Raw genomic sequence first — 12647 nt, forward strand, 5'->3', positions numbered from 1 at the left:
CCTTGCTTTGCGAAGACGAAATCTTTGGTTGCCTATTGAGAGAACCCGTAGGCAATTCTAACACGACTTTTAACTCTCGAAGATTCTCTGCTGCAGCTGGGGTTGAGGTTGTGACACGGTTCCTGTTTTCACCGGACACTTGGAAAAGAAATTCCCATTACACTTGGCACTTCTCGTTAGCGTATGCCCATCCCGACCCCAATATCCCATATCACCGATATTGTCCACGGCAGACATCTTCATCTTTGGGGTTGGATGACGATATTGAATATAGATTTTTTTATATATTCTACATATTTATAAAAATATAATTTAAGTAATTTATTATTTAGCACGAAACAGTAAAATACAGAATAAACCCATATGAGTTATATTTCGTTTAGAATTAATATTTGTAAATGGATTTCATAAATATTGAATTTGGTTAGACTGTTTGAAGTAGAACTTAATAATTAGCCTGGTCTGGGCCAAACAGGCCCCGTCAAGCAAACACCAAAGCCCAGTTGACCGGTCAACGTTTTCTAATACATGATGTGAGCCCAATATTTTCTCATTACGATTTTCTTTGAAACTATTTATACTTTTTTTTCTACTTTTCTTTTTTTCCATATGGGACAGTGGGTGCATATTTTTAAACTGATATCTGGATATTAGATATTGGTACTCTGATATCAGAGATCAAACAAATATCGACTGGGCAAACACTACTTCTGCTGTTCTACCTTGTGCATGTTGTCTCAATCCAAATCTCACAATATGCGGTCACAAAATTATGGAATCAATCTTACTTATTTATTGTTTGTACTCGGAAAATACATTTATTTCTAGGTATATGATACTATCAGGGTGAAATAACAGATCGACAGAAAAATAGAGGCTAAACTTTATTAGTAACAGAAGAATGATTATATGTGTAGTAAATATCAAGCGAAGGTGCGGATGATTGCCAAAATCATGCGTAAAGTTACTCTTGATCATTGGAGAGATGAAGAGAGAGGATGGGTTATCATTGAAGCATCTTAAGAGCAATAGCAAGAGTCATACATACTATCACGCATCTAAACTTGGGAGGGCTGAATTCACGGTCTTGCAGCTTACCAGCCTTGATCTTGTGCACCAAGTTAAGCAACATTCATAATTGCAATGGAAGTCTTTTCGTATCTAAAAACTATAAGAGGAAGTAGTGGGGTCAGCCCCTTGATAGAGAACAAAATGTAGTATATTGCCTCGAGAATGTACAAAGTTAGCCGCACCTGGTTGCATGCTAGTGCAGCATAGATAAACTGGCCATTGGCCTTTACATCACCAATGGGGGAAGGCATTGCTCCTAAGTCGCATGGTTGTCTCCACCAAACATTTGTTAGAATGTCAATTTCTATGTTCCACTCCTATGAGTCCCTCGTCGATCCCGAAGGACGCACTATGCACCTACAGGTCCTTGGCAAAGGATGCACTCCAATGCTCATCTGGATCTGACATCCTTTGTGAAGCAAGGGGTCTCTCTACATCGCATTAGCACCACCTCCTAATCAGCATGTGCTTCACGCAAAGACCAGTATGAATTGTGTGTAAGTCATTGCCTAGGAGTAGCATGGGTGTCGTTACCGAAATGTTGTGTGTAGGAATACCTGTCATCAATTATGGTGTGTCCATCACTAGTGGTGTGACCACGCACACGCACATACTCACCACACATGCCCCAATGTTGGTTGCTTCCATCACCAAAAGTGCATGTAGAATTGCCACTCTTGAAGACTAGTAGCAAGAATTAGTGTCTTTGTGGGACATCAACTAGAGGGCACTGATAACATGTATTTTTAGTAGCTTAATATGCTCATATTTACATATTTATTTTTATTAAATTAATTATATGTTCATGTTATCAAGCTTAAAATGATTAAATTCATTTTTAGAATGATATTCTGAATTTTTATATTTTTATGTATTTTTGGAGAGTTTTCTAACAGCAGATTCTGAAAGAATACAATTTTCTGAGTCAGAATATGTTTTTTTTAATTATTTGACATTAAATTTGGAAAGATATGAATTTTCTTCGTCGAATTTTATATTTATTGGTTTTTTGGGCCTTTATTTCATTAAATATGAATTTCAGAATATATTTCGGGTTTTTTTACGTTTCCTGCCGCAGGTGACATGGACCAATCAGAAAAAAAGAATCTATTTTTTTGCAATAAATGCTCTCCATGGACCGAGAAAGAGATGAGTTTTAATATTATGATTTCTCTTTTCATTTCTCTCTCCTTGAAATATTCAACAATTATGGGCGACATGGCAGCACCACAGTGTGGCATGTGTACACGTGGGGCACACATGCCCCACTTCTATTGGAGTAGAAGGGGAAATTGCTGACGTGGCACATGTTGACGTGACACCTCATCTGAGACAAAAGCTATTAAACTATATATTTAAATAATAAACTATCATTAATCCTTTTTGTCTTTTTTCCCAAGGTGACATGTGAGACGACGAGAGCCGTCAATCACATATGACAAGGAGGAATCTCAGTCAATCATCGTATTTAATGCCCAGATGAGGCAAAACCCTAACCGAGTGACGTGATGGCGCTGACAAGGACAAGGAGAAAGAAATATTGAAATTAAATCGACGGCTAGAAATCATCCAACTTTCAGGCTTGATATACGACTATCCAGAACTCAAATTGAGCCGAAATTTGTAAGGCAGCTTTGTCTTTTCATCCTCTATCCATCCATATGGTTGGATCTATAAATTGAGCTCCCGATCTTTGTAAAAACATCTTTAAGCCCACTTCGTCCAAGAGACATTGATTGAAAGAAAGTGAAGTTTTGAAGGTCTATCAAGTGTTCGTTGATGTCTCTAGTGCTTGGGGAGGTTCAACAAAGAAGTGGAGAGTTTGATCTACAACAGGATGATGCCATGATCCTGGCAGAATATAGGGATCAAAGGTATGCCTTTCATCGTACGTTGAATCGTCTCCAACACATTAAGGAAGTTTAATCATCTTGTCAATCTATCACCTTCATCCATTCCCATCCTTCATCCACCCCTTCATTATCCACTTTCACTCATTTCAAGTACCCTCTTACACCATGACAATCTCGTCCCCTACCTCTATCTTTCTCATTTAAGCTAACATTCCTTTCTCCTTACTCCACTTATCATCCCATCTCATTACCACTACATCATTCACCATATCCTCCATGTCACTATCCCATCTCATTTCTTCTTTATCTTCCATCTTATTCCCTAATTAGCAAATCACTAATTAGCCACCTCTTGTCATACCCTTTCCTCTCATCTCACGTCATTCACTAGGGCCTCGTGCACTATACATCATCTTATCATCTTCGTGATTTTACTCAATAAGATTGTACTTTCCCTAACATCTGTTCCTTGTGGAGATGACCTTTGCTCGGCATTAGCTAATTAAATCATTTACGAGTATAGGTTTATAAATTTTATTGATTGAACTCAATTCTGAAAAACATAATTCTTACCCCTAATTTGAGTTTATCAAGCACCTGAATGGCACGTCACATCTGTGTAATGCCAAAAAGGTGTGAGCATTCGTTGCCTTAGCTCACGTGATCACGAGGCAGGTGATGTAGATGTATGAGACATGACTCATGCAACAGAAACCCAAACAGCTTGGGGCCGTCGCACATAAAATCATATATATTCTTTATGATAATTAGTTTGTAGCTTAGGCTATGAAGCAAAACATAAACAAGGAATGTGAATGTAAAAGAGTATAGTGATAAAAAATAAGAGAGTTCACTTTTTAGAAACCTAAATGATATTTAATGTAACACGACGTGCTGGGATCAAACGACTCGTGTTACACCACAGCGAGGGGCGCGTACGATCATATATGCAGTGATGCAGAGGCGTGACACAAGCGTAGTAAAATCAATGAAAATGTACGATAGACGCCATGGATCTAGGGATGTAAGACCGGAGTAACCACACAAGGGGTCTAGGGTAGCGGACATGCTCTCAGTGTCCCGAAGGATCAGCTGGAAGGCCGACGGAGTGGAGGACAATCATTGTCCGTAGGCGTCCATGACCCTCTTCGAGAGCTATGATAAGTCCAAATGTAGGGGTTTTATGTCTTTTTTTTTAATCAGACTTAACCAACAATATTTATGAAAATTTCCACTTAAATACTCTATAATTAATATAGGGCAAGTAAGGGGTCAAAATCTACATCATCACGTTATATACACTGTACATTATGTAGCACATTTTTTTACTCTGGGATTTTTCTGGATTTTTAGTTAATTTATATAATTCCCTATTATTTAAATAGAAGCATAAATACAAATAAAAAATACTAGAATTATTTTACACTAATTTTCCTAATTTTAATTAACACCAGAAATCAAATATTAGAAGTTTCTGGAATTTAATTTACAGCAAAAACCACTAGAAATATTTAAAATGAGAGTTAGAGATTTTTTTAAAAAAATTTAAGATTTGAAAAACACTAAAAATTGATTATATTAATTTTAGGGATTTTTTCTAATTTTTTAAGAATTTGTAAGTGTAGAAAATAAATTTTCCTAAATTTTTATCATTTTCTTAATTATTTCGTTATTTTTTATAACTTTTAAATGTTAAAAAATAGAGAAATTACCTGCTCCAGCGATTGCCGTCGACCGTGGCGGCAGCGGAGCGGAGGCGGAGTGGCGGCGACGGCGGACTGGATGGCTGGCAGGCCTGGTCTGGCCCGTTTAGGCGACCTATTGGGCCAGCACAATTGGTTCAACCCAGTTGGGTTAGTCGAAAGGGGTTAGCCAGATTGGGTCAGCCCAATTGGGCTTGGCCCAATGGTCAGGACTTAGCCGATTTGGCTAAGTCCTGCGCAGGACTCTCTTGTGCCTTGTGTTCATTTGCGCTGCCAACGAGCGGACTGACCGGCAGACTGGTGTCCCTACTGCACAAGCACTGTACGGCACCGCACAGTAGAGCACGACGGCAACGACAAGGGGGGAATGATTTTTTCAAAGGATAAAACTGAATTTTTAATGGGATTTTTTTGGGATTTGAAATGGAAATGATAGATGACCTAAGGAGAGATAGCAATGGATTTTAGAAAGAGAAATAAATGGGTTTAGATAGAGAAAAGGTTGAAATAAGAAGATAGAGAGAGACAAAAAAGAGATAGAGATAGAAAATAAATAAATGGTGTAGAGAGAGTTTGAGAGAGAATTTGCATGTGTAAATGAAAGAGTTTTTATAAATTTTGAGGGGATGAACAAGTGATATGGATGAAGTTCTAGAGAGATAAAGAAACAGTTTTGGAGAGAGAACAGGTCGAAATGAGAAGATAGAGGGAGAACATGAAGAAGGGGGCAGAGGGAGTTTGAGATGGAATTTGAAGGTGCAAATGAAGTAATTTTTTTATGAAATTTTGAGGGGATGGACGTCGGATATGGATGAGGCTCTAGAGAGATAAAGTAGGGAAAATTAGTGTTTAGAGTGAGAAAGTGATGATTTTAAAGGAAAAATAGATGAATAATGATGGGAAAATGGAAATCTAAGTTCCTAAAACCTCAATGCAAGCTCAATGATCCCTCAATACTTCCTCTCAAGTCTGGATCCTTATATTTTGCCAGGATCAGGCTTTTTTCAATGCAAACAAGAGTTGAGATTAACAAAAAACTTCAATAAACTTACATCAAGTAGGCTGAGCAACCTGGATTTTGAAATATGCCACTTGCTGGAGCACGTCTAGAGTGAGGGAAAATGAAGGAGAAACGTGTATTTATACATTGGGAGATTTACTAAAATACCCCTTTGGGCATTTTCTATTCTCTTTTCTTGTCATTTTGCCTCCTTTTCTCCATTGATTGAGCTTCCCCTTGTAATCTTTAGCTTCTTTCTTTGTAAGGCTTTTGAGAGCCCAGTAGGCAAGCCAGGTTGTGGCCCACTCAGTCAGACCTCTCTTTTGAAAACCCACAACACCTTTTGCTCCTTTCAAGCCCCTTTTGAGAATCACTTAACTCTAAAAAATTATCCAAGTCTTTAACAATTTCCATATTTTCATTCCTGTAAATTTCTGCACATGTGAAACTATAGAATTCTCATCAGTGTTACAATTTCTTGACTTCAAAGAAGTCAAGGAGTTTAGTAAAAAATAACCATAATGTGCAAAAATTAGAATTTATATCTAGTGCATAAGTATTTAGTTAATTCAAGTGATAACATGATAAATTCTAAATTAATAATACTAAAAATATCTAAAATGTATGTAAATATACATGCATTTATCATGTTATCAAGCGACATGACCCGATGCCAAGAATACAATTCGTATTTCTCAATTCGGTGGCTAGCCTATGAATGGAGCAAACGGGGATCACACTAATGAAGGTAATAATACTAAAAGTAAAAGGGGAGAGATGGTGTGACCTGCGGGTCGGGGGCCAGACACTCGAAGCGAGCATACCTCTCATTAGCAATAGAAATTGGTGGATCACATGCTCGATGGTGGTTGTCGTGGCTGGTTAGGTAGATGTCTGCAGCAGGGGTGAATGGTCTCTGGTGGAAGACGGATGGTCGCCGATCAGGTATCAGCAGGGACGGTTGCGAGCATGCGGCATGGCGTTGAGGTAGGCGCAGTGGTGGCACGACTGTGGCGTAGCGGCAGAACGGCCGCGATCGCAGGCTGGCGCACCGCGGTCGGGGCATGGCTGGCAGTCGCAAAGGCTGCGGTTGAAATTAATGCATGGCTAGTGCTTGCAAGGTTGGCGGCCGTGATCGGGGCAGGGGAGGTAGCCATGATCAGTGCATGGTTGGCAGCCGCGAGACGATGACTGTGAGCCCCATCAAAGGTGGCGGTGGTCCTTCGGCACAATGTGCGCTAGGTTTCTTTGAACAAAGAAGATACATGACAGAGGCGACAACAGTTGTGGCATCAATGAATCTGGCGGCGGCACGGGCGGCAACACTAACAGACCTTTTACTGGTGAATGATGATACATGGCGGTGGCGAGTGGCGGTGGCAAGCGATAGTGGCTGTTCTTATGGCAGTGGTAATGGCTTCGTAGCAGTGAACTGGCAATGGCAGATCGTCTGTCGTTGTCATCCTCGAGACTGCTCTAGAAAGTTGTAAGATAATTCTCCATGAAGGAGAAGGGCGGGAACCCCAAAGAGAGAAGACAACTTCAAAGTTTCATCAAAGAATTCCAGCCGTCTCCTTGGGAGAGGTTTTGCCCTAATGGGCCAAATTAGGGGAATGTCCAAAGTGGCGAGTGATGTAACTTGACGGGCGCTGGGATCGAACGACTCTTGTTACACCACAGGGAGAGCGATGACAGTCATGTTATGTAGTGGAGAGGCCTGATGTGGACGTCATGCGAGTGATGATAATGCAACGATGAAATCACTGAGAAGTACAAATCTGGTGTCCACGGACACCAGCGACCATTAGGCTATGGTAAGTGCGACCTGGGAATGGCACTAGGCTCTCGATGATCTAGATGTCGGGTTGAAGGCTGACGGTGCGAGCTCGGCTACTGCCACTTTTGCGCACGCCTTTGAGGGTCTCAACCAAGGACATACAGAATGAAATCCTAATCCTCATAACGTGAATCCTATCTATCACTAATCTAACCCCGGCAATGGAGAAAACATTCGGAGGTACTAAAACAAATAAAATAACGCCTATAGAGAATCAAAGAGCGTACCAAGAATGGTAGGCTCGAGAGGTGTTTGATTCGGTAACCGTGGAAGATGAGCAACTCGTAGGCGCGATGACGGTGCAGGTAGGGGCAACGACAAAAGTAGGCGTAGGCCGCAAGTAGGCGTGGCGGCACAAGTAGGCTTGGCAGCGTAAGGAGGTGTGGCGGCGCAAGGAGGCACAAGAGCGCATGTACGCGCGGCGGTGCAAGTAGGTGTGATGGGGCAAGTAGGCGGCTAGGCACGGCGACAAGTGCAATGGCAAGGCACCGTGGCAATGGGCGCTGCAGCGAGGCGTGTCGATGGCTATAGCCATGAGCATGGTGGCAAAGTGCAGCTTCGGGGGTAGTGAGGGGCGTGGTGACAACTGGGTGCAGTAGTGATGGCAGGGCATGGCGGTAGACGGCTGGCGGCCGTAGTGGCGATGGCAGGGCATGACGGCGAAGACAGACAGCTGGTGTCGTAGCGGCGATGGCTGGGCATGTCGGCGGTAGCAAACAACTGGCAGCCACGGTGGCAATGGCAGGACACGACGGTGGTGGCAATAGGCGGCTGGCAGTCATGGGCTACCGAAGTAGCCATGTGATGTTGCGGCGGCCGTAGGCAACTGTTGCAGCGGCCGCAGGCAACTACTGAGGCGGCCACTATCAGCTGCTTCGGCGGCCGCCGACACCTCCTCCAGTGCTGGCAGTTGCTGCGACGGCTGCTATGGCGCTTTGCGGCCCCGGACAGCGCTGGCGGCACCGGACAGCTGCTGGCGGCACCGGACAGCTGCTGGCGGGCGCCAGGCGACCACCGGCGCTGCTTGGCAGCCTCATGAGTGGTGGCCACAGCTCCAACGAAAGGTGCGGCGGCAGTTTCCGGCACACTCTAGGGTTTTTTCCTCTCTCTCTCTCTCTATTTTTGCAGGCATTTTCGTAAATATGACTATACTAAAAAAGACTAAAAAATCAAGAAAAACACTAAAATCACATTTTCTTCAATCTTTCTTCTCTTCTCTTCCTATGAGCGGGTCCCGCCTTTTGTAGGGGCAAATATGGGCCTCCCCCCTTAGAAATAAAGGAGGAGAAGGCCCAATGAAAAGTAATTAGGGCCCCCTTATAGGAGAGAGAGGTACACGAACACGCCCACACATGCGCTAACACACGCGCAAACGTGTAGGTTCGTATAGCGGTCAGAACACATGCGACTAAACAAAAAAAGCAAACACATATGCGGCCGACATACATGGCCTACCAAACATGGAAAATGCAAAGAAAGATAACGTCAAACCTTTATGGCCCGTTGACAAGGTCGGGTACTTCGAAGGTTGGGTCTCACGCGTGAGCCCTTGCTCAATGAACTGGTTTGACAGGGTCTTCGAAGCTGGATGGTCCCCCATCACCGAGGACTTCTCATAATGGCCTGAATAAAAGCAAACAAAAACACACAAAAGACATGGAGAGCCCAAAACACAGGGGCCCTCAATAAAATCCATAATAAGGAGAGTAAACGTGCAGAAAGTAAATGAACTCTGGAATCATGTTGTCTAGTTGAGTTCTTGAAGCTTATGTCCTTCGCCTCGGTTTGGGCTCCACGACGCATCTGCTAACGAGCTCGGGCTTGATCTTCCAAATGGTCCTTCATCGATATTAGAAATGAATCCACAATATTACTTTGGCTGAAAGAGAAAAGTACTTTCCTTGCCTTTAATATTTATGTTCTCAATTGAAGAATCATGAAAATTCTTTATGCGTGACAAGTGGATGTAAATAAATTGAATTTTTTACTTCTTTTTGTATAATATTTTACACTTATTTAAGAAGTATATTACATTCTCATGAGTAGAAGTCAAATCATCTATATTTTAACTTATTATCAATTATATAAAAAAAATTCGTGAGGCCCCGAAGGGGATTACTATCGTGATATGCTTAAAGCACATATTCTACACAAAACATCCATACGTAACATAGTCAGGAATGAAATCTTAAATTCACTTTATATTTCAAAGTCTCTCAATTCAAAATGAAACACAAGATGAAAGGTGATATGCCCTAGATCTTTACAATATATATAGCTTCCACTACAAGGTAAAATACATCAAGAGGAGAAGATAACATTCTTAACTGTCCTCTAATGTAATTCAATTACATGCCGCCAAGGATCCAAACCAGCTCAGAATAATAATATGAGACTGTATCCATAAACACACACCCATAAATCAACAAGACTAAAATAAATATCATAACTAAAAAGGATCCTTCACATTTGTATTATGTGACTCAGTACATCAATTTCTATGTTAAAAACAAGGTGTTTTGGTAGAATTAAATTTCAGGGCATTGATAAGCATGCAATCATCGTTGCATACATGCATTGAAATACCATTTATAGATGATGATTTATCATTGAATCATGCAATGATGTTTATCTTAACATGAAATACTGCATTTTCTTGAATTATGCATTTTAATCCTAACACGCATCATTTTATGTGTAATTGTGTGTTTATTTTGATAAATTAACCCGATTCAACTTCTATGAAGTACAGTGGTTTATTCTCACATTTTCAATGAGAATTTTGATGCAAAGGATAGGAAGATAACCAAAATATGGATGCAACAATAATACCAAAGGAGCGGATAAACCTTTGACTTTGGGAAGTGCTAAATCAGGTTTGGAAGTAGTAAAAGGGTCAGGTTCATTATGAGTTAATCACCAATTATCAGCTTGATAATTAAGCTTTAAGGGTTTATAAAGATGGAGGATCAAATTTCAGATCCAAAAGAGGAAACTCGGGATTAAAATGATATAAAATGATGGATATATGAATATTCTAGTATCTAGGGGGTTTTCTGGGATACAAAAATGGTGCCATGTCACAGAGGAACCACGTGGACTCAACATGCCAACATGGCACCTACGTGCCATGATAGCGAGAGGTTGATTAGCAAAAATAGTGGTGAATTATGCAATTTTATAATTGGGGTGAATTATACAATAAAATTTATAAAACCTTAACTTACGATGTATAATGATAATTATAGGTATCATCCAAAGGAAGCTAGTAGGCAATCCAATTAGTGATCTAATTGAATAATTTAACCCTATTAGAGTTAATTTCACCTTCGATGAAGATCAAATCACCCTAAGATTAAGAATTTAGAAAGGAGGGTAGAAGAAATGGGAATAATAGAAGAATTAGGGGACCTCTAAATTAACTTATTTGATCCAATAAAAAGGATAAAATTAGTCAAATTGAGGGGTTTAGAAGAAATTTTAGTTTTGATTTGGGTTTAGGGGAACTGAGTATCCAAAGCAATTTACTACACTCTCATAAACTTAATCTAATCTTAACTAGAAATTATACTTTTTATAATTTTTTTCTTAACGTGCTAATAGAATAGCTAGATCAATTTCATAATTTATCCTCTCAATCCTATTAATGGCTTGTACATTCCACTCAAGCCAAGTGATTTAGATGTGCAGACCAAGATCAAGAAGAACAATCACAAAATTCACTACCACATAATCCCAATTACACCAAAATTTAAATACAATGCAGTAAAAATGCCAAATGGGTTTGATCCATAATGTATCTCCTCTCTGTCTTGCAGCTGCGAAAGAGCCCCTTCCAGAATGACCTCCTCATCTCAAAATTCAGCTTTTATACTTAGGTTAAATGGTAAAAATTACTGTTTTACCTCCAATAAGTAATTAATTTTTATCCATCAATGTAGGCTTTATAGAGAGAGGAGGTCAAGACGAGCAAATCCATAAAAAATAACCTCAGTCCAACTTCAGGATCAAAAGTTATCAGTAAAATTGACCAATCTGAGCCATTGGATCAATTTTTATTTATTTAATTTTAACTTTTGAAACACACAATCACACGTTCATCTCTCATTGGCTGGCAGATTTTTAGAGGAATTTTGCACAAAAGTCTCTTATTTGTGTGTACAAGTTGACGCCACCCAGAAAATCATTATGTATATGCCCCTCCACTTTTGCTCTCATTCATAATTCCTAAAAAAAACCATAAAAAATCATAGAAATATTCCAAAAAAGTCAATAAACCCTGGAAATATTTTATTGGATTTTTACGCCTGTAATGGGCAATCAAGAGCTGTTTTAAGGGCATATTTGTAAAAACAATTTAAGAAAAACCCCTCAGACTTTAGAAATTGCTTTAAAACTTCTATTTTCCTTATAAATTCATCCTTCTCCATTTAAAAAATCATTTATTTCTCAAATAAATCCCCAAAAAATTTGATAAAATTATAGAATAATCTAGAAAATTCAGAAATTCATCCCCACATATAATTAACATTATAATTAATTTTTACACCTGCCAGTTTCATTTAAATTGATTTATTCCAAAATTAAATAAATTCCTTAAAATATATAAATTAACATAAAATTAGGGATAAAATAGAAATTACTTGTAAAAATCAATTAACATGTAAATATATCATAATAACCCTATTTTAAACTCTTTATGTGGATAAAATTGTTCTAATTACTTTAATTAAATACTGAATTTAGGGTGTTATCAGAGGTCTACCACGTAAGTGGAACGAGTCCACAAGGGATCACAGGGGAATCACGAGTGGAGTGCTGTTGAGTAAACATGAGTGAACATGAGAGAGAAGGGTAAGGGGATGCTTCTTGTACATTTCAAAGAATGGCATATGGTCCAAAATATATACGGAATATCATTCAGTATTTTTTCTATGTGGGATTAAACTCCACAAGCGCCCCCTGAACATGTGACGCGCTCGTGTGTCTACGATAGGCGATTATCGATTGAAGCTTTCAGATCTGATGGACCAAAGGTCCATCGGATTGCAAGGAAAGTGCCTGCCGTTCTCTTCACCCCCACCCCCCCCTTCTTTTTTCTTTTTTTTTTTTTTTGGCAAAAATCACGGTGCCAGGTACGTCCAACCCTAGGGTTGTGCCCGAAGTCCGATCCAGCCGTGCCC

The sequence above is a fragment of the Wolffia australiana genome, chromosome 15 (assembly GCF_029677425.1).
Source record: "Wolffia australiana isolate 7733 chromosome 15, ASM2967742v1".
Lineage (NCBI taxonomy): Eukaryota > Viridiplantae > Streptophyta > Magnoliopsida > Alismatales > Araceae > Wolffia > Wolffia australiana.